The sequence below is a fragment of the Lissotriton vulgaris genome, unplaced genomic scaffold, assembly GCF_964263255.1.
Source record: "Lissotriton vulgaris unplaced genomic scaffold, aLisVul1.2 SCAFFOLD_2167, whole genome shotgun sequence".
Classification (NCBI taxonomy): domain Eukaryota; kingdom Metazoa; phylum Chordata; class Amphibia; order Caudata; family Salamandridae; genus Lissotriton; species Lissotriton vulgaris.
The window spans coordinates 257,362-280,101 of NW_028253935.1; the positions used below are offsets into that span (position 1 = coordinate 257,362).

The 22,740-nt window shown below is 47.9% G+C and overlaps 1 long non-coding RNA gene across 1 annotated transcript in view; it reads right to left on the reverse strand.

The window, feature by feature from the left end:
- Positions 1–22,740, reverse strand: part of LOC147660711 (uncharacterized) — a 65,861-nt gene that overhangs the window by 20,035 nt on the left and 23,086 nt on the right. Inside the window, exon 2 of the long non-coding RNA XR_015306200.1 lies at positions 16,271–16,362. This is a non-coding gene — a long non-coding RNA (uncharacterized LOC147660711). The remainder of the gene's footprint in view (positions 1–16,270; positions 16,363–22,740) is intronic.

The window sequence follows — 22,740 nt, forward strand, 5'->3', positions numbered from 1 at the left end:
ATCGCGCAGGAATCAATCCCATGAGGGTATCTCCGCGCTTTGCTAGCCAGGACGTTGTCGTAATCTTCAGGTGTATTAATGGGACTGAAATGCTTCCTGAAAGAGGAGTGTTTTCAGGGCCTTTCTAAAGGCCAGGTGATTGGTGTTCAGCCTCATTTCTGTGGGAAGTTTATTCCATAGGGCAGGCCCAACCGACGAAAATGCTCGGTCTCCCTGTCTCGCTCTTTTTGTTGCAGGGGGTTTCAGGAGTGCTTGGTTGCTTGAACGAAGTGAGCGGCTAGGTTGGTATGGTTCAACAGATTGGGAGAGATATTTAGGGCCATCCCCATATAAGCATTTGTGGACCGTGCAGCATATTTTGAAATTGATACGCTGCCGTATCGGGAGCCAGTGTAGCTCCATCAACAAAGGCTTAGAAGGAGTCCTAGCTGGCGCACCCATAACCAGCCTAGCCGCCGTATTCTGGACCACCTGCAAGCGACCTACTGCGTCAGCATTTGCTAGCGTCAGCAGGCCGTTGCAGTAGTCTAGGCGGCTAGTAACCAGAGCCTGCACGAGTGTCTTCCTGTAAGTATCAGGAAGATACTTACAGGAAGATACATACCCCGGCAGACCATTTATATTGGAAAACTCATCTGGCGAAGTTGGAAACAAACTTGACGCCACAATTCTACATTTTGCTAACTCAAGCAGCAAGAGACCAATAAAAGGAGCACGGACGCATTCAAGACAACCGCACGGGTGGCTTGTTCTTCTGGTGCTAACTGTGAGATTATACGAAAGTTCAGGCTCTTCATAAACTGGGAAACATCTTCTTGTGAAGTTTACTGAACCTGGGTCCTGGTACCCCAATGGCAGCATTAACAGCTGAGCTGGGGTTCACCACACTGGAGGATCTCGACCCCGTAAGACACCGGGGGCGAGTGTGACCGACTCCAGCTCTTGCCTGATATAGAATGGAGCTGCAGGAACTGCGATGATGCAGGAACTATAATAGTTTACGCTGGTTCAAGCACGTTAAGAACATTTTAACATCCACTTGTAGGGTAGAGCAATAGAATAACTTGGAACTGATGAGTAAGGCAACCCTAGAACTGGTTACAAAGACATATTGGTCATTCATGTGGAGCAAGCAAGAAGCCGGGAGAGGCATCCTTCCGACTAATTACCAGAAAGTAACATGTGAACGTCGCTGGGGGCCGTTCTTGGACTTGCTGTTCCCTGCTGAGAAAATGGCTTTATATCTCATGTTCAGATTAGGAACTCCTTAGGTACGGGCCTTTACTAAATCACGGGTAAAGCCCCTGGAGGCGGATCTGACACGTGCCCCCGAACATAAGGGGGACCCGAGTCATTTATGCGTGTTATGCTGTTGTATGATATGTTGCATAAAATCTGAAGGTACTACCTACGTCCCCTTTTGCTAGCACGTAAACTGAGATGCTGCAGTGCAGCACTATCATTATGTTATAGAACTGATCGTGTGGAGATTTACCAGGCAGTTGCTTTGTATATGCAGACCTGCCACACACAGCAGCGAAGGAAGTGGGTTCAAACCATAAACCAACTGTAGTGATGGTTTTACCATTTTCGGTTTGTCTCTGGGGGCTGTGGTTGTTCTTTGACATATCTGCCCTCATAAAATGGAGCGTGGCTCGACTCCGGCATTAAAGGCATTAGGGCACTATGGACGACCTGGAGCCCCTTATTGACTGAACAGAGCATCGAGAGGTATTGTTGCACATTTCTATTTGCACCTGCACTTTATAAAATACTCGCTTAGGTGTTGGCCGTCTATTGGCGCATATCTGAGGGTTAATTTCCATTGGGCTGTCAGCAAAACTGTCATTATTTGGTCAATCTCGCTTTTCTGCTATACTATGTAACGTCTGCGCCACAAGCTTGTGCTCTTCTTTTATTTCTGTTGTTTATAAGATAGCTTTCAGGCTTCCTAGCAGGTTTACTTGCTCTGAGTAGGCAACGAGCAGACGGAGATGCCGGTATCTGCACCTAGGTACGCGCTTGTGAGCTGGTACGTTTTGTAAGATCTAATGACCGCTCTATCTAATTGATTGGTTTTAATAGTGATGTACGTCATCCGTTTGCACTTGCACTTAACGTCAGATCATGGACGATGCACAAGGTGTAGTATTTATATCAACTGTGCTTAAGTTGTTTTAAGTGAATACAAATTGTGATTGTTTTATTATGTGCTGTAAATATTAATGTTTTAGGCATTATGGCATAAATCGCTGACAATAAACTTTTGCCATCAAGTACCACACCTGCAGGAATGCTCAGTGGGTTGTGCGCTTCTAGATTTAACATGGACTTCTGTGGAAGTGTGTCCCTCCAGAAAGCAGAGTAGAACATACAGTGGAAATCAAGAAAGGTTTATTTAAGTATCACAGCTACAGAGACCCCATCCATCATCAAGCTAAGACTGACCGACAAATGTCTCTATTCCAGCCACCACCTAGCAACCATCCCCACATTCCAGAGTATCATGACACAGGACGTCACCCCTTCTCCCCCTCACACATTCTAAACTTGAAGAAAATAAAAGGAAACTTAACTATGAATGCAAAGAATGCTGAGAACATAATAGAGAATGCAGTTACGATCTTTGAAGAACTCAACAAAGCGATTTCATAGGCAAAGAGAAAACTGGGGTGCATGACAAATGGGAAAGCGCTCACTTTAAGAAACACAATCGTGCAAACGTCGGGGAATACCTTTCAAGTAAAATGGTCCAGAGCCCCTTTCTCATGCAACAGGCTCTTCCACCTCAGAGCCCGAATCAGGCCCACCAGTTGCGGTGCTAGTATCAAAACTAGCACTAGCCTGACACTTTGCCACGCAACTTAAATTCCAAATTCTATGGTCCCTGGTCTTTATTGCAATTTTGAAAACCTTGATAACATTAAATGGAAGAATGAATTTGGATCTGCCTCCGCCTTTCCTGGGAGACTTAATCTTGCCCTAGTCTCCCACGTCGACCACTGTTCTCTTCACAGCCATCCTTTTATCATACAAGATCCTTCTTTTTTTCATCACCCCTTTCTCTCTTTCCAGCCCTCCATGCTGCTCACCTTTTTATCCACTAAGGTTCTTTTGGTCGTTACCCACAACCGAGTGACCTCCGTGTTGGGGACCCTTCCTTTAAATAAACGAAAGGGAGTTTCAACAGTGGACGATCAAGAAGTGTACCTATACTCGCGAACCTTCTTCCTCATGGCTGCAGGTCAAGGAAGTCACCCTCCAAAGATAACCCCTGCTCACCCCCTTGGTAGCTTGGCACGAGCAGTCAGGCTTTTCCCGGAGGCAATGTGTGAAGCGTTTGCGCGTGCACCCAGCAACAACACCCAAGGCCCACCACAAAGGAAACTCGACACAAGGTTATATATAAAAATAGCCTTTGTAATATACCAAACACATTAGATAATAAACACACAATTTACAATGTGCCAACTGGCACAGGCAGAATTTACAGGGGATTATATACACGGGACAGGGCCACGTGGACCACTATCAGGAATAAGAACTTTTAGAACTAGCACTTGGTAGAAATAGCACTTTGTAGGAATAACACTTAGAACATAGAATAATTGTAGCACCAAATAGCACATGTAGCACACAACCAGTAAACACTGGTAAAAGGTAAGTACACACTACGCAACCCTAACCACCGTAGGCATATATCATGCAGAGCACCATGAATTCACTAGTATAACTATACGAGGTAAAACAACCTCCTAGGCATAAAAATACATTTAGGGGTATAGGCAAAAAGCATTGCATATTATGCAGAAATCACAGTAGGTAAGTAATCACACATTTGCACAGAAAATCATATATCTAACCCCAGGCCAGCTTGGCCTCTCAGGGGTTCACAGGCCCAATGTCCAGAATGTCTGGGCTGGCTGCGCAGGCAGCCAAAGAAGATTGCACAAGGCCTAAACGATGCAGCTGCCCACTAAGTGCTGGGCAGCTGGTGAACTGAGCCTGGCTCTCCTCTGGGGCTCTGAATATAGGAATGCGACCAAACACGACGTGGGAGCCACGCAGGCTCTAAGCTCCAAAATGCCCCCTAATACAACGTGGGGCCTGGTGGGCTCTGAATACAAAATGCTCGCTGGAGCCTCGTGGGCTCGAAATGAATGGGGCCCCAACACGTTGGAGCCTCTTGGGCTCTGAAACAAAATGTGCCCGGGTCACGTTGGAGCCACGTGGGCTCTAAAACAAAGAGTGTGCCCAAGTCACGGTGGAGCCTTTCAGGCTCGAAACCACAATGCCCCCAGGAGCCTCTCGGGCTCTAACTAAAACAATGCCCCGAAATCAGGTGGAGCTTAGTGGGCTCTAAACAAATGCATCCTTTAGCAGAGGAGCGACTCGCCGAGACGCCCGCACTCACCGGCTGTTGGGAGGTGGCGTCTCCGCTGGCTTCCCTTCTCCTTCCTGCGGCGGTTCTGCGGGGCTGCAGGCGGTGTCCGTGAGAGCCTCCCGGACTCCGTGGGGGCTCTCCGGTCTCTCAGTTTCCGCCGCGGGTCCCAGGCGGTGCAGCCTCACCTAGGGGAAGCACCCCCTGGCTCGAGGTTGAGGCTGGCTGGGCAACCAATCACTGCAGACGAGCCTCTAGGCTCCGGGGCACTTGAACCAATGGCAGCGCGGCCCGGGAGACGAACCTTCAGGCTCTGGGGCGCACTAGCCGATGGCGGTGTGGCCCTCTCGATGAGGCCCCGGGCTGCGGCGGTGAGTCCCTTGGCAAGATATGGGGTAGGCTCCAGTTTAGAGGCAAAAGTCCCTGGTGGTGTGGGCACCTGCTAGGGATTTCAAATCAACAGATGCACGGAGGAATCCTGGTCTATCTCCGATGCGGCTGGCGAGATGGGGTGGACTCCCGCACCGTAATTAAGCTGCCAGTCACCACCCACGTGGGGTAGGCACCCGCTTGAGACACAGGAAGCAGTGTGGCACCCGCAAACAAGCGCCAAGTCTCTGGCAGGGTGGGCACCCATCAGGGGCACAAGACGTCACAAAGGCAGGTGGTCCCCATGCCGGGGACTCCCTCTGCAGGACGATCTCAGCTCCGTGCTGCAGTAAAAAGCAGAAGCACTCCCTGGAGGAAAACAAAGCGCTGTAAAGAAATAAACGATTCAGAAAAGGGGGTGGTGATGAACAGAGTGTCTGAATTAAGCAGACCACTCTTACCCAGTCCAAAGATCAGGGCTTGATCCATCACCGTTATTTAGCTCACTGCACCATCCCAGCTCAGAACCTGGCTATATGCAAATTAGTCTGTCCCTGGCCCAGTGCATCATGGGAACAGGGCAGACCAAACTACTAAGCCAATTCTTCACCAGAAAGGAGACAAGCTTCCGGGGACCGGTTTCTGGCATTTCAGCCGTCGTCAGCCCGGCTTGCTTGAATCCTGATGGTGCAGTGAGCAAGGGACTCATGTCTGAGTATACCCTGCCACACCTATAGTGGCCAAAAACGATTCAGAAAAGGGGGTGGTGATGAACAGAGTGTCTGAATTAAGCCGACCACTCTTACCCAGTCCAAAGATCAGGGCTTGATCCATCACCGTTATTTAGCTCACTGCACCATCCCAGCTCAGAACCTGGCTATATGCAAATTAGTCTGTCCCTGGCCCAGTACATCATGGGAACAGGGCAGACCAAACTACCAAGCCAATTCTTCACCAGAAAAGAGACAAGCTTCCGGGGACCGGTTTCTGGCATTTCAGCCGTCGTCGGCCCGGCTTGCTTGAATCCTGATGGTGCAGTGAGTTTGGTAGTTTGGTTTGCCCTGTTCCCATCATGCACTGGGACAGGAACAGACTAATTTGCATATAGCCAGGTTCTGAGCTGGGATGGTGCAGTGAGCTAAAAAATGGTGTTGGATCTAGCCCTGATCTCTTGACTGGGTGAGAGTATTCTGCTTATTTCAGAAACTCTGTCCATCACCACCCCTTGTTGTTAAATATTTTGTCCACCCTAAGCGTGGAAGGGTATACTCAGATGTGAGTCCCTTGCTCATTGCACCATCAGGATTCAAGCAAGCCGGGCCGACGACGGCTGAAATGCCAGAAACTGGTCCCCGGTAGCTTGTTTCCTTCCCAGTGTAAGAATTGGCTTGGTAGTTTGGTTTGCCCTGTTCCCATCATGCACTGGGACAGGAAAAGACTAATTTGCATATAGCCAGGTTCTGAGCTGGGATGGTGCAGTGAGCTAAAAAACGGTGTTGGATCTAGCCCTGATCTCTTGACTGGGTGAGAGTATTCTGCTTAATTCAGAAACTCTGTCCATCACCACCCCTTGTTGTTATGTAAAGAAATAAAGGCACAGCGCACCCAGGCGCTTGAGGTGCACAAAAGTCCAGGGTATTTTACATGGGGTCACAGCCCCTTTTTATACACATAACTCCTTTGTCTGAGGCTGCAGGGTTAAGGGAAAATCAGACGCAGCTGGTTTTGGAGCACTTTGTTGTGCTCAGCCCCTCTCCCCATTCACTAGTCAGGCTAGGGACATCAGTCGCACCGCAGGGGGCGAAGCCAGCATTGTGTAGGGAAGGCCCAGCCCTATTCAGGTCCCAGGTGCATTCCTCCCACCCATCTGGCTGTCAATCTCTCTATTCACCACCGGTGCAGACCCATCCCGACTCCTGGAGCCAGCCAATCACAAGCCAGACAGTCAATTCATCTTTATTACACAGACCTGCCAACTTCTAGTTGATCACACGAGTCCGCACATATCAACTCGACCCTACACTCCCCACACATCAGGAACTAACATGGAAACACACATTCCCCTTGCATTCCTATGGGAGGGCAGGCCAATCTCACCACACGCACTCAAGAGTGCGCACGCACTTTACACTGGGACACAGTGAAAGTGCGCAGAAGCCAAAAAAATCTAACACAAGGTCACAATTAAAAGCAAAAAGTTTAGGGGTATACCTGCCAGAAGGGCCAAGTCCAACAATGGCCCAGTCCCAACTTTCACCACAGGCAACAGCTTGTTGCATAGTCTCTTTAATAACGTTGACAAACCTTTCCACCACACTATTGCTTTGTGGATGGTACAGGGCCGCGTTCTTATTCTTGATCCCCCTGGAGCTTAGAAACTCTTCCATGGCTAAGGATGTGAACTGAACACCATTGTCAGACAAGAGTGTTAATGGGAAACTCTAGAAACTCAATCACTACACCAGACTCAACGGAATTAACAATATTGATATCAGGCCAAACGGAAAACATATCAATACACACAATCAAATAGCCCATGTGCGAGGTGTGAGCACTCTTTACTAGCTTATCCGTTAGTACAAGGGGTGCAACCAACATACTACCGCGCATGAGGAGACCATCCTCCACAGTCAGATCTTCCCTAACTTGCCAAAAGCCTTCGAGGACCTCTTCACAGTCCTTCTTTTCACACCAACCACCTTGTGACCATGGTTAGAACTGTCTGCAAGTCTAAATCGTTCATCTGAGGTTCCCTGTACTCACTCTCAAGAATCAACCCTTCACTAATCAGACACAAATTAATTCCTTCATCCAGTTATTCACCTCCAAACCACTCAACATCATCCGTCGTTTCACACTCCTCACCCCGAGTCTTGACAGAAAGTCTGCCAGAACTGTAGAGTCACAACCCACTTCAGTATCCTATGGGAGACAAAGTCAATGTCTTTCTTGGAGAAGACCTCCCTAAGAGGATTGTGGCCAGTAAGATTTCTGAACCTTTTCCCCCACAAAACCTTTCTTAGCTTGGGTACCGCCCAGAAAACACCCAGAGCTTCTTTCTCCACAACAGAACAGTTGCATTCAGCACCTCTCAAGGGCCTAGAGACGAAAAGAATGGCTTTATCCTCCCTATCAAGCATCTGCAAAAGAAGTGATCCTAACCCCTTCGAGCTGGCATCAGTGATGAGATAAGATGCCTTTGTGTAGTCAAAACTTGCTAGACAAGGTGTTTCATTCAGATGTTTCTTAATGCACTCAAACACTTTCTCACAGCCCTTTGACCCAACAAATGTGCTTCGCTTCTGGAGGACAGACCTCAAGCAAGAGGTTTTCTCTGGAAAGTTCGGAACAAACTTTTGATAAAATTCAGCTATGGCCGGAAACTTTACAAACTCTTCCTTGTTTAAAGGGGTGTGCAAATTACAAAGGGTATTTAGCAATGACACTTTGGATTCGATGCCTGCATTGGACAAAAAGTGCCCCAAGATATCAAATTTGCACTTGTCAGCCCTAAGAGTGCGGTATGCATCACGTAACTTCTTCAATACGGACCTCAGCCTCCCATCATGCTCCTCAAGATCCACACCAAAGATGAGCACATCATCTGGGTACACCTTGACACCCTGAAGGCCATCAGGAATGCCCTTCATCGCCCACTAAAAAACTGAGGCTGCAGAAATCAGTCCAAAAGGCATTCTTAGAAATCTAAAGGTACTAAAGGGTGTTTCAAAGGAGGTAAGGTCCTGGGAAGAGGAGTGAATTTTCTGAATATTCTGAAGAGGAGTGAAGCCTGGCCTGGTGAAAGGGAGAGGTCAAGTCCAAGGATGAAAAATGCCTTGCCCCCTCATGAGAACACAGCATTTTAGTTATGTGGTGTAAAGGGCAATGATCAACAATAACTGCTTCATTGAGCTCCCTCGAGCCGACACAGAGCCTTTCCTCCCCATTGGCTTTGCGGGCCATAACAACAGGAGAGGCCCACTCCGTTGCTTCAACTTCTTGAAGGTTTCCCTTGGCTAAGAGATTGTCTAATTCAACTTTTATACTCTCCCTTACTAACAGACGTGCATTCCTGACCTTAGCTCCTTAGCTGTTTTTAGAACAGCGTTAGATTTAACCTTTATCCGATGTACACAGTCTCGATTAGCATTACTAACAACCCTAATTGGTGGTAATTCTTTTAGGCAGACAGATCTCATTGGGATCAACGCAGATATGTAGATCATATTGATGGAACCAACTTATGAGCGAGTCCCCTTTCATCAAGACATAGATTTTACCAGGGATGACTCTCCTTTTGAAGTCAATTGTGCCCCAGAAATAACCCAGCAACTCAATAGTCACCCCACCTTAACCTTTTGGTCTAATGTCTGGCTTCAACAGGGTGACTTTGCCCAGCAGATTACACTCATAAAATGTTTTGGGGACTAGCGTTACCTTGGCCCCAGAGTCGAAGAGCATGTTCACGGGAGCATCATTGATCAAAACTAGCTCCTGAGGGCAATCATCAGCATTCCCTGTGACTGGGAGAATATTGATTTCTTCCAATTCTTCTTCATATAGATCAACTTCCCTGACTTTTTTATGCCTGTGCCCTTTCTGCAGTTCTTTGAGACATGACCTTTTCTCTCACACATTTTGTACATGGCCTCCCAGCATGGGCAGTCTTTAAAGTTGGCCATATGGCCTGGTTGCCACACCTGAAGCACTTCCCCTGAAAATTGTTTGTATTAAAGGGCTTTGAAGTGGTGCTCGATTTGGGTTTAACAAATCTATCCATCACCACCTTGACATTAGTGTTCTCCTTTTTATCACCTGAACTGTCTTTGTGTATAATATTAACACACGCTTTTGAATGCTTGTGACTTTTGGCTATGGTCAGCACTTCTTGAAGCAATGGCGTGCCTTTTTGCCACAGGGCGTCTCTCTTTTTATCGAGGACTCATCCCAATATGAACTGCTCTCTTAAGAGCTCATCTAAAGCTGCACCAAAATTGCACGTGGAAGCCAATTTGCGCAAGGTAGTTATGCACTGTTCTACCGACTCATCCTGCCATTGCATCCTTCTCCCGAAGTGATATCGTTCAAGGAAAGTACTCACTATGGTGAGGTAGTGAAAGTCCAACTTTTTGATGCAGATCTCGTATTCATTAAGAGTGGCAGAGTCACTATCAGAGAGTTCAGGAAGGTGTTCAACGACTTCTTGTCCCTCAGAACTGAAGCAAGTGGCTTTAGGGGCCACCCGGGTTACTAAGAACCACCTGCTATGCCTTCCCAGGAATGAAGAGTCGTTCAGACAGTAGAGAATATAAACAGGATTTATTATCAGTTCTCGGCAGAGAGAGATCCGGTCAGACCTGAACCCTAAGATGGTTGCCGAGTGGACTGCCTTCCAAACTGGTTACAGTAGGTAAAGAAGCTTCCCAGCCATCTCCCACCCCGCCCACCATGGAAATGTACTGGCTCGAGCTGGACCCGAACAATGGGGGCACAGAGAGATGCGCTACTACTTGCGAGATGGGTACACCTTATAGGCAACTCACGGTTATCGTGCTGGGCCTCAGCGTCTCTAAACGTGGGAGCAGAGCTACACGCTCAGTTTGGTATTTGAAGGGAGAGCACCTTATTCATTAGCAAGTCGAGAAACAACCTTGGACATAAAAGAAAATAACAGTGAAATACAGTGTTCAGCTGAGGCAAGCAATTCTGGATACATGGGCCTAATGCTGGTGCAGCCTATGCAGTCTAAATAAGGATTACAAAATACAAAATGGAGCCACACTTGCTAACTGAGACTTGCACATTACGGGGATAGCTCAACGGGTTGCATACAAACGTGGCAACGGCTACTAACTTAGCTATATAATGGTAATCTAATATAGCACAGTTCAAGGATAGCAAGGGATTTTTCAGACTAACAGACCCTCCTTTTAGCATTATATGCTAATTAGCTTTATTTGGCTATCCGGTAGGGTCTTTACAATGATAAGGGGAAAAGGATATAGTTATCTATCCATAGTAAATGTGAAAAGAAAGCGAATGCAAACATCATAAATTGTAATCAATATTCGAACACTCCCTCGTCGATTAACATTATTGACTGTATTTCTTGCATCATCATGAGAGTGTGCTTATTATTACTTTTTGGTAGTGAGACACTGGGAATGAGTCTGCTTATGCAATACGTGCAGCAAGCTGGGTGGCAATTTATGCATAGACAGCATGTGAAAACAAACCCTGCAATAGCTATCAGGAAAAGGAGTATTTTCCAACCCCATAATGTCAATATTCCCCAGAGCTATCCCGAGAGGGGCCAGGTACCATTGTCTTCGTGAATTTCTGAAGCCAGTCTATACAATTTCTGCACTGCAGATTTTACAGTCGGGGCACTGACATGTATGTACACGCAGCAGCTGCTGCTGACGATGACATGGCAGGCTCCACCCCTGTCAGCTAAGATAAAATCTAAAACCATCCGATTTTGAAGCGATACACGTCTCGTAGCTTGGAGCTCAACTGTAATATTAGTCAGTATACCTGCAGTGGTGTTAAAGACTCCCTCATCTATTCTAGTCAGGCGTCGGATATTGCGGGAATTGAACATCGGACCCCAAGACAGTATGATACCCTTCATTATGTCAGTAAACTGCTGCAATTTCTTTTTTAGCTTTTTTAGTTGGCCAGTATTATTCACAGGAGTGGGAGATCACCGGCTGGACTAGGAGACTGAGCTGAGCTAGTCTGTTGTTGAGTTGTCCCACTTTTAACTTTAGAGCTTTGTGACATAGCACACCAGCTTGGCTGTCTACTAGTTGAGCACTGGGGTGCATCTGTGTAGCGAGTGCATGGATGGTGCGCCAAAGCCTGTTAACATTCTTTCACTCCTGGACCATGCCCAGCACGTGAAACACTCTCTTAAAAACATCTCTTAAGTCAAATGGCTCTGTCCAGAGGTCCTACACCTCGGCTGCCCTCCACTCTTGTATCCATAACGGTAGGCCCGGTTCTTACATTTATTCACCTGCTCCACACATGCATTGCCCTGCTATCAACATTCCTTTTCCAGCCGGAGGCCTGTGAACAAGATTTTCAAACCATGTATTTCCCATGACTTTTCATGGATCTCTCCTCCTACTCATGCTTTTCATCATCACCTGTACAAACCACTGTGGCCACATTTAATGGAACAATACTGAGGTGCGCTTATTCTTTCCACACGATGGAGAATGCACCCCAACAGTGCACGCTGCACATAACACCTAATAAATGCCTTCTGCGACTCTCACACATTCCCGGCAAGTACACAGCCCATACCCAGCTTTTGCAAAGGCCCACATGCTTAGAACTGCTTTACAAATACACAAAATGCCCAAGGCACAGCTCCACAATGTAAAATAAAAAGAACTCTCAGTGTGAAACACACCAGCAAATGATACAAAGCGTGCTGCATGTTATGTTGTTATGTTATTGTTTTTTATTCTGCGCACAGCTACTCCAGCCAAGGAGCGTCCTGGCGCATAGACAAGGAGAAACATAACACAACAGGGAAAAAGAAGACTAAAAGGGACAGCTAAAACAGAAAAGTTTTTATTGCTTTCCGGAAGGTCGTAAGGTCCTCCAGCAAACGGATATCAACCGGAAGAAAATTCCAGGTTAGTGCAGCTTTTACGCTGAAGGAGCGTCCTCCCATACGGCTGAGCCTGAATCTAGGGACTACAGCAAAGGCCTGGCCTTGAGAACGGAGGGCGCGTGCGGGGACATAGAAGGAGAGGCAGCTGGACAAAATTTCGGGGCCTATACCTCTCAAGATCTTAAAGGCCAGACAAAGGACCTTAAAGAGAATACGCTTCCTCACAGGAAGCCAATGTAGGGAGCGAAGAACACTCGTCACCGGGCAAAATCTGGGCAGGCCAACAATCACTCTGGCCGGCGCATTTTGAACCCGTTGCAGGCGAGTAAGCTCAGCCTGGTTAGCCCCGACCAGAAGAGAGCTAGCGTAATCCAGGCGAGAGATGATAGTAGCCTGGATTACCAGCTGTCTGGTTGGGGCATCAAAAAATTTGAGCACAGGTCTTAAGCCTCTCAACAGGCCAAAGCAACAGGCTGCTGTTCTTTTGGTATGTCCTACAAAGGAAAGGCCAGCGTCCAGCCAGACCCCCAGATTTTTCTACTCTGACACCGGGATCGGAGTAGGTCCCAGCTCTGGTGGCCACCATTGGTCACCCCACAACTCCACTCCCCTTCCGACAATCATTACCTCCGTTTTAGTGGCATTGAGCTGGAGACAGTTTCCCGTCAACCAGCTGGCCACCGCCTTCAGTCCATCCTGGAACCTGGGGGCATCTTGTTCCGCGTCCCCGCTGAGAGTAACCGCCAGCTGTGTGTCGTCGGCATATGAGACCAAAGTTAGGCCCCACTGCCTAGCGACATCAGCCAGCGGTCTCACGTAAAGATTAAACAACGTGGGGCTCAGCGAGGACCCCTGCGGAACCCCCATGGCCAGAGGCTGGAAGTTGGACTTGAAGGGAGGGATGGCAACACAGAAGGAACGATTGCCGAGGAAGGAGCGGAACCATTGCAGCGCCTGACCACCGACGCCAATCTCCTCGAGCCGATGCAGGAGGATGCTGTGAGATACTGTGTCGAAGGCGGCGCTGAGATCTAATAATATCAGCGCCGCCGTTTGACCAGCATCCAGCCTCGCACGGAGATGTTCCACCATCACAAGAAGAGCGGTCTCCGTGCTGTGCCCAACACGGAAGCCATTTTGTGTGGGGTCGAGGGCGCTGGTCCGGGCTAGATGTTCTGACAGGGCCAGATTGACATGAGCCTCTGTTATCTTTGCCGGCCAGGGTAGCAACGAGATGGGACGGTAACTTTCAGGCTTAGACGGGTCCAGGGAGGGTTTTTTGATAATCGGAGATACCACCGCCTGCTTCCACTTAGTTGGAACTACACCCGACTCCAGGGAGAGGTTGACAAGGGAACACACAGCAGGGCGTCCCATAAAGGCCTGATCTCTCAAGAGAGCAGGTCTTACTGGATCAGATGGAGAACCAGATTTAACTTGCAACGCAAGCTTGTCAAACCCATCCGAGGTGAGAGGGGGAAAAGAGAGCAGGGTAAACTGGTGAGGTGTCCCATTGGAACTTCCCAGGTCGATCCCTATGCTAGGGAATGCCCGATAGATGGCTTGGACTTTTCCCAAAAAGTAAGAAGCAAGGGATTCACAATGGGAGATGGAGCTCACGGCCACAGGGGTCGTCCGCTTCGCCATGAGATCTTTCACGGCATTGAAGATGGCCTTCGACGGGTTAGTGCTGTTTCGAAATTCCATGCCACAAGGGTCTTTATTATATCAGCTGCTTCATCCAGCAGCACAGCTTAATGGCACCAAACCGTTCTTCCTTTGAAAAAGGTGCTATGCATGTGGTGTTTGTACAGCACAAACCTAACCTAAAAGCAGCTGAGCTCCCTATCGGTCCAAGGCAGGGACAGAGTCAATGAGTGATAGGTGAGGCAGCTGGATAGTGGAATTGTTACTGCATTGTGATCAAAGGGCCTGAATGAATGAATGAAATAAAATGTATAATGCGCAACCCGGAGGCATCAAGGCGCCTAACAAAAACAGGTCAGAACACAGAAGGCAGAACACAACTACGAGTATGACAAAAAGCCGAGTTTTCAGAGCCTTTCTGAATGACTGCATTGTGGGAAGGGACTTAAGATCCACCGGAAGGATATTCCACCACTTAGGTACCAGAGTGGAGAAGGCTTTGCCACCCCATTTAGCTCTACGGGTGCGGGGGACTAATAATAGAGATTTGTTAGTAGAGCGTAAATTCCTCGAGGGGCTATAGGGAGACAAGATGGATCCGATCCCAGTAGCACTACCTCTGGCCAAGGCCCCGTAGGTCATGCACATTGTTTTAAAAAGGATCCGATCTTCGATGGGGAGCCAGTGTAGCGATTTTCTGGTGGAAGTGGCCGAGGCACGCCTGGGCAGCTCTAAAACAAATTTGGCCGCCGCGTTCTGGACCATTTGCAAGCGCTGCAGCAGACCCTTGTTTAGTCCCGCATACAGCGCATTACAATAGTCCAGACGGGAGACAATGAGTGCAACCACTACCTGTTTTCTGGCCTGCTGAGAGAGATAGTGTCTGATCTTCCTCAGTACATGGATAATTCCCCAACAGGTTGAAACTGTCCTATTGACCTGTTGACGCATGCTGATGGTGGGGTCAATCAGGACTCCTATGTTTTTAGCTGATAGAGCAGGCCTGAAACTAGCAGCATGTGTGCTAATTCCTCGGCAGTTTCTCCTCTATGACAGGTAGAGCGATGCAGGCCCAGATCAGACAGAAATTATACATTTATAGCTATGTAGTATTTTGAGATAAAGAACTGGGTAGTAGGACGCTGGCTTCCAATAAGACAGCACCGAGCACCCCACCTCAGCTGCACATGGGGACTGCATTGGCTAGATGAACACTGTGCTCTTGCAAACGCTCAAGTCATGCCTGCGGCCGCTACAACATGTTAGCGAAGGGTTACTTGAATACTCGATTCCAATTCACATAATTTAACTACACACATCACAATTCTCTCCCCTCACCGTATCCAGCGCATGTTTCCTGACTCGACACCAAAGTGCTGCGCGGTAAACTGGGTAACGCCGGCTTCTAACATATGGTGTGGGGGTGCCCATCACTACAGATGTCATGGCGTGAGGTTACAGCCACCATATCGGAACTCGCAGACCATACACGGTCACCTACTCCTGAATCCTGCCTGCTAGGCCTTCGCCCTAAAGCAAAGGGGGGTAAACACTTACACCAGTTTACAGACCGTGCATAGGTACTTTTGAAGCGCCAAATTGAAATTTCTTGTAAAGCAACATCTGTGCTAAGAGCCAGCTGCATACTCTCCTGCAATGTGCACGAGCAGAGGCCAACACACTACACATGCTACTCACTAGAGGAGTAGGGAGTGGATGGGGGGGAATATGGATATCCTTAGCATAGAAGCCAAAAACGATTTTCGACCACCATGAAGGAACTATATACTCTGTACAATTGTACCAAAGTATGATGTATATCCTCCTGTCCATGCAATTGGCGTTCCCCTGAGGACGGGAGCCACGCCGGCATATGGCATGGATTAGACATCATGTTGATCTACCCTTATGTGTTCGATATAGTCTCCCCCTTACACCTGCTTCCTTATATTTAATTTTTTTAGTGATGCGCTGTCTGCGATTAGGATTGGAATGTTTTATTGTCCTCCTTGCCTTGTGATCACCCTTTATCTTAGTAGCTCTTGCTCCGTCACTGATGTAAATGGCAATGCTGCCGAACCATGATGTGTTTACATATGTCACATATATTATGTCATTGATGCTGCCTGCAACCTGTATCCCTAATTGAGTTTCCTCTTGTTGATGTTTTAAAAGAATAAAAAATAAAAAAACTTTCACCAGCTGCAATCAAATATTTATGAGATAATGAGATGCAAACATACCTCCATCCTGCACATCCTGGGACTAGACTGCTGGAAAGAGATCAATGGGAAATGAGACAGGTTTGGAGGTGAACAAAACACTGAAACATTACCTGAAAGAGCAAATTCAAAAAAGAGAGTTAGGAGAAGATAGATGGATATTGGTAATGGCACTAGGGACAAGCAAGAGAAGGAAATACACTCAACTTTCTTTGGAAAAAACACCAGCCTTGTGAATTTCTACGAAGCAAAAATGTTTTAAACGTTTGTAAAACACTGAAAAAACACCACAATTTAGAACCTATATAAACTGATAACAGAAAAGCTTTCAATGTGCATTATCAGAGAAGAGGAATTGCTGCATGCACGGGAGGATTTACAACGAGTGTGTCATGACGGTGCACCAGGTTCAGTTTTCCGTAGTCATGTATTCCAATGGGCTCTGGGAAGTGCAGTCTTTTTGTAACTGTGTTTAACTTGGATGCTGATAAAGCAAGGGATGAAATGCATAATAGTTGAGACCTTCTGAATCTTTACACTTAGGAATTCTGAGCATGCATACACCACACAATGTGAAGTGCACACTTGGATTAGAACAAACAGATGACAGACAAGAAAAGAAGTGGAGAAGAGCAAAAGGAAGAGAAAGAAGCTCATTGAACGCGGCATGAGGCAAGGCCGTCCCCTTTCACACATACTCTTCCTGATAGCCCCAGAGACCCTCACATTCACCCTATACTGCTCAGAAGGCATTTGGGGAACTGAAACCAAAGCCGGCAAACCAGAAATTATGCTGTAAGCAGACGACATACTCCTGACTTTAGCCTCTCCAGAACGTTTGTTGTCAGCACCGATGTTCACCATATCCGACTTTAAAGCGTTTTCCAGGTACACAATGAACTGGACCAAAATTTGGGAAACAGAGACAAGTTACATTAATGACGCAACAGGGCATAACATAGTCAAATCTAATTCTCCAGCATCTTGCCTCCCACTATGAGTCGAGAACACAAACCGGGGAGACTGGTTTAAAACATGGATTCCAGACAGAGAGCTATCCCCCTGCTTTAATATAGAGAGGACTCACAGGACGCAGGCCCCAAGTCAGCCTAAGTCATCATCACCTGGAGGAAAGTACCCTTTTTGGATGGTTACCCCCAATCTTTTTGCTCCAGATACTGCTGGTTAGGACTCAAAGTGCACTGGAGCAGGCTGAAATTGCTATATGTGAATTGGCATCCCCAATTGGCAATGACTTTAACACCTTTAGAAGTCCCTAGTATATGGTACCAATGGTACCCAGGGCATGGGTGTTAAAGGGTTCACCAGGGACTGAAGCACTATTTATGCCACCCTGAGTAGCCCAAGTAAACTACTCACATGAGGACGGCCAATGCAGACTGCAGAAAAGTGTAAATTGCTTGATCTCGACTCTGCCTTCACCAGGTGTGGTAAAGTCAAACACTATTTTTAATATATATCAGTCACCCCTAAAGAAGGCCTCCTGAGACAGACAAGTAGCTTGGCTTGCTCTGGCCCGATGATCCGAGTAAACTCCAAGCAGAGCTAAAGCCAGGAGTCCTTCACTGGCTCGCCTACCTCTATAAAATAATCTTATGTTATGTTAAGGATATTTATAGAGCGCATGGCTACCAGAAGGCGTCCCTGTGCTAGCAGAGATTTATGGCAGGCCACACCAGCTTAGTCGTGGGTTTTTGGAATAACCAGGTTTTCAGACGTTTACAGAAGGAAAGGGGGTTGGGTTCTGAACGTAACTGGGGGCCCCGAGGGGGGGGGGCGAAGCTAGGTAGAGAATGGGGGGAGATGATGGATCGGAGGATGGGGGGCCTTTTTTCCAGAAAGATTTATGAGCAATACATAGGGACTTGAATGTTATTCTTTCCACAATCAGGAGCCAGTGCAAGGTTTTCAGAGCAGGTCTTGCAGAGTGGCTGTTGCAGATCTTAAGAAGCATGCGTGCTGCACAATTCTGAATAACTTGCAGTTTGTTTGTTGTCACCCCTGGAGCTCCTAGATACATTTTTGTAGTCGAGGCGGGAGAGGATCAAGACCTGGACCATGAGTTTCCTTGCTGAGAGGGGGAGGAGCGGGAGGACTTTAAGGAACATCTGTAGGATGCCATAGCAGGATGCGGCCAGTTTCGTCGCCTGATAATAAATTGTCAGTGACCGATCTAGCCACATGTCGAGACTTTTGATCTGATTTTTGGGCGTGGGTGGGGAGCCGAGACAGTTTGGCCATGCTAAACCGATATCAAATGTGGGTGACTTACCCAGAAGCATAAGCTCTGTTTTATTTCCATCCAATTTAAGGAAGGAGGGTTCCATCTATTTGGGAACTCTCTCCAGGCAGGAGCCTAGGCATGGTGAGGAGTTTTCTGGATGATTTAAGGCCACCACTAATTGAGTGTCATCAGCGTAGGTGACAATTTCTATCCCAAAAGGGAGAACAATCTTTGCCAGGAAGCTCATAGATATTAAACAGCATCGAGCTCAGAGACTAGCCCTGAGGAACACTGCAGTCAAGTGGGATCCGGTTTGAAATGTTACCCCCTTCAAAGGCTTGGAAGGTTCTATTCTCGAGAAGAGATTGCAGCCAGGTGATAACACTGCCTGATAGTCCGACATTCCTCAGTCTATGGATCAGGATGTCATAGTTAACAGTGTCAAAAGCGGCGCTGAGGTCCAAAAGGATGATAGCTGTCGATTCACCTTTGTCGATAATCATTTTGGGCTTTTCAACAAAGCCAGTAGCGCGGTTTCAGTCCCATGTTGGCGGCAGAACACGGTTTGCAAGGGGTGAAGTATGTTGTGAGATTCGAAGAAGGTGGAAATAGCTGAATCAACATGCTTTTCTAGCATTTTACTGAACCCAGGAAGGAGGGAAGGAGGGCGGTAATTGCCAAGAATGTCGCGGTCAGCGTTGGGTTTCTTCAGTAGCGCCTTCACCAGGGCGTGTTTCCAAAGTGGCGGTACTAGTCCGGTCAAGATGGAGGAGTTAATCATCTTTAGTAACACCGGGAGGACTACTTCCTCAGCCTTGCTTAGGAATTGAGGGGCTGCCCGATCACAGGGAGAGATGGATTTTACTAAGGCACAGATGTTCAATAGGGTGTTCCTAACCAAAAAGGCAATTTCCTTGAGAGCATGCTCATCGGGCACGGAGTTCTCCATGGAAAGCGGATTAACAGTGGAGGCCGGAGGGGGAAAGAAATTGTAGATATCCTTGATTTTATAGGAGAAGAACTCTGAAAGCCGTGAAAGCCTTTGATGCAGCAGGGGGCGGAGCGGGAAGAGCTGCTGGCGGCACCAAGCTGGGCACCAGAAAAGGAGACACTGCCTGGCGGCCGTGAAACTGAAAGCACGGCCGGCCGGCCGTGAAAGCCTTTGATGCAGCAGGGGGTGGAGCGGGAAGAGCTGCTGGCGGCACCAAGCTGGGCAACAGATGGCTGGCAATTTGATGCTGTGCATGCGCATTTAAACTCATAGCGCTTGCGCATTGAGCTAAAAGCGCACATGCACTGCATCAAATCACCAGTCTAGTTAAACTCTGTTTAAGCCCCTATAGTCTCGCAAGCTCAATGCGCATGCGCATTGACAGGCGAGACCTAAAAAGTCAATCTAGCTAACACTGCATCTACCATCGCTAAGCAAAAAGAACACTTCAGACCCATCACAAAGCGACATGGGTCACTTACAGAGACACAGCAGCCAACGGAAACACTAAGCGACTTACAAAGACAACTGCAAATAAGGTCAGCACTGCCAGAGATCCCGCAAATCACCCCAGAAAGCAAATATGGTAGAGCACAAAACTAACTGACTCGTCTTCAACCGTGCATGGTCACTCCAAACATGCCGCTTTGTAAATTAACGATAAGCGACTACACGGTCTTGAGCACCTTCGCTTCGGCCGTTGCCTTTTTAAGATTGCGGTCACGGAAGTCTACATTTGGGTACGGCTTCCAGTTAGTCCCTTTTCTACTTCCTTTAACCCCTTGGCGCGGCCGCGATTCTGCGCCTGTGCGGTGTTTTTCGAAGTGGGCGTGTTTATGACGAACCCCCAGCCGTCATCAGCACACGAGCCCCGTGATGCATGACGGCTGGGGGCCGTCAACAGCATCGAAGGGGTTAATTACGTTGGAAATACAGCTGTGAAACTACCTGTCCTGCATGCCAGTGCAAACAGACACATTGATTTAGCCGGTTCGAAATGGAACTGTAAGAGACTACGTGGTTAGTTTCTTTAGTTTACTTTATCCCCATAACGACAAGTTCGGATCGCTTCAGCTCTGGGCAGTTTGATTTTCATTTTTATCACAAACGGAACACTTTAAGCTACCGCACTTTGGTTCCACACTTTGCTTAAATTTCACATTTATAGTCTCCTGAACACCTTTGATCTGGACTGTTTTGAGCATGTGCACAAATCCAGTACTACTCACTCTTGAATAATGGTGCTACTCCTTTTTACCTCAAACTCACAGGACGCTCCCAATTTGCATAGGTGGTTTACTATTCGAAACACCACGGTGGATGTTTTTCTTTGTTTCTTTACCTGAATTTTCCATTTGGATCTTTGAATACATGCATTTCTATTACCTTAAAGGAAAATGACCCCTTAAGAAGGGTTGTGTCCCAAAAATCATTGGGATTGATTTAATCAATGAAAAAGTGATTTACGTCTGGAAGTGAGATCATTGAAAACGATGAACGTGACTGTTAGACTTGGCCCTTTTTCCCTGAAACTTTTTGCTATTCACCCTCCCAATTAGAGGATATCTCCCCCATGGTAGAGGAATGTAGAGGCCCTGTGTGGTGTGAAATGCCATAATACATGTCAAGTCAAGTCAAGTCATAGAATTTATATAGCGCGCTACATACCCAGAGGGTCTCAAGGCGCTTGAAGAGGGGTGGGGAGTTACTGGTCAAATAACCACGTTTTAAGTTGCTTTCTGAATGCTGGGTGGTTCTGGGTAAGGCGAAGGTGAGTGGGAAGTGAGTTCCAGGTTTTAGCTGCCAGGTAGGAAAAGGATCTACCTCCCATGGTGGTTTTGTAGATGCGAGGTACAGTGGCCAGGGCTTGGTTGGATGATCGTAGCTGGCGTGAGGGGGTGTAGAAGGACAGACTTGTGTTCAGGCAATTCTGGTCCGATTTTGTAGAGTGCTTTGTGTGCGTGGGTTAGGAGCCGAAAAGTGATCCTCTTGTTGACGGGGAGCCAGTGAAGGCTTTTCAGGTGACTAGAGATATGTTCTTTGCGCGGGATGTCTAATATGAGCCTGGCTGAGGCGTTCTGGATTCGTTGGAGTTTTTTCTGGAGTTTAGCGGTAGTACCGGCGTAGAGGGTGTTTCCGTAGTCCAGTCGGCTCGTGACCAGAGCGTGGGTGACCGTTTTCCTAGTTTCGGTGGGGATCCAACGAAATGTTTTTTTGAGCATGCGAAGAATGTTGAAGCAGGATGAAGAGACGGCGTTGACTTGTCTATTCATTGAAAGTGAGGAATCCAGGATGACGCCCAGGTTCCGTGCGTGGTCCGTCGGTATGGGTGCTTTTCCAAGGGCTTCTGGCCACCAAGAGTCGTCCCAGGCGGAGGGGGAGGTGCCTAAGATAAGGACTTCTGTTTTATCTGAGTTCAGTTTCAGACGGCTGTGTTTCATCCATTCGGCTACTTCTTTCATTCCTTCGTGTAGGTTAGTTTTGGCTATGCTAGGGTCATTGGTGAGTGAAAGGATCAGTTGAGTGTCATCCGCGTAGGAGATGATGTTGAGGTTGTGTTGGCGTGCGATGGCAGCGAGGGGGCTCATGTATACGTTGAAGAGGGTGGGACTGAGTGAGGATCCTTGGGGTACGCCGCAGATGACTTCAGTGGCCTCTGAGATGAATGGTGGGAGGCGGACTCTCTGGGTTCTTCCGGTGAGGAACGAGGTGATCCATTCCAGTGCTTTTCCTTGAATTCCGATGTTTTTGAGGCGCTGTAGAAGGGTGCTATGGCAGACTGTGTCGAAGGCTGCGGAGAGGTCGAGGAGGATGAGGGCGACTGTGTCTCCATTGTCCAGGAGAGTTCGAATGTCGTCTGTTGCTGCGATGAGGGCGGTTTCAGTGCTGTGTTTGGCTCGGAAGCCGGATTGTGATGAGTCGAGGGATTTGTTTGTTTCGAGGAAGGCGGCGAGCTGGTTGTTGACTGCTTTCTCGATGACTTTGGCCGGGAATGGGAGGAGCGAGATGGGGCGGTAGTTTTTGAGTTCGGTGGGGTCAGCTGTGGGTTTTTTCAGGAGGTCGCCGAGTTCGGCATGTTTCCAGCTTTCCGGGAAGGTGGCGGAGTTGAAGGAGCAGTTGATGACATCTCGGAGATGTGGTGCTATGATGGAGTCTGCTTTGTTGAAGATGTGGTGAGGGCATGGGTCAGTTGGGGATCCTGAGTGGATGGAGTTCATCAGGCGGATGGTGTCCTCAGTGGAGATTCGGTTCCAG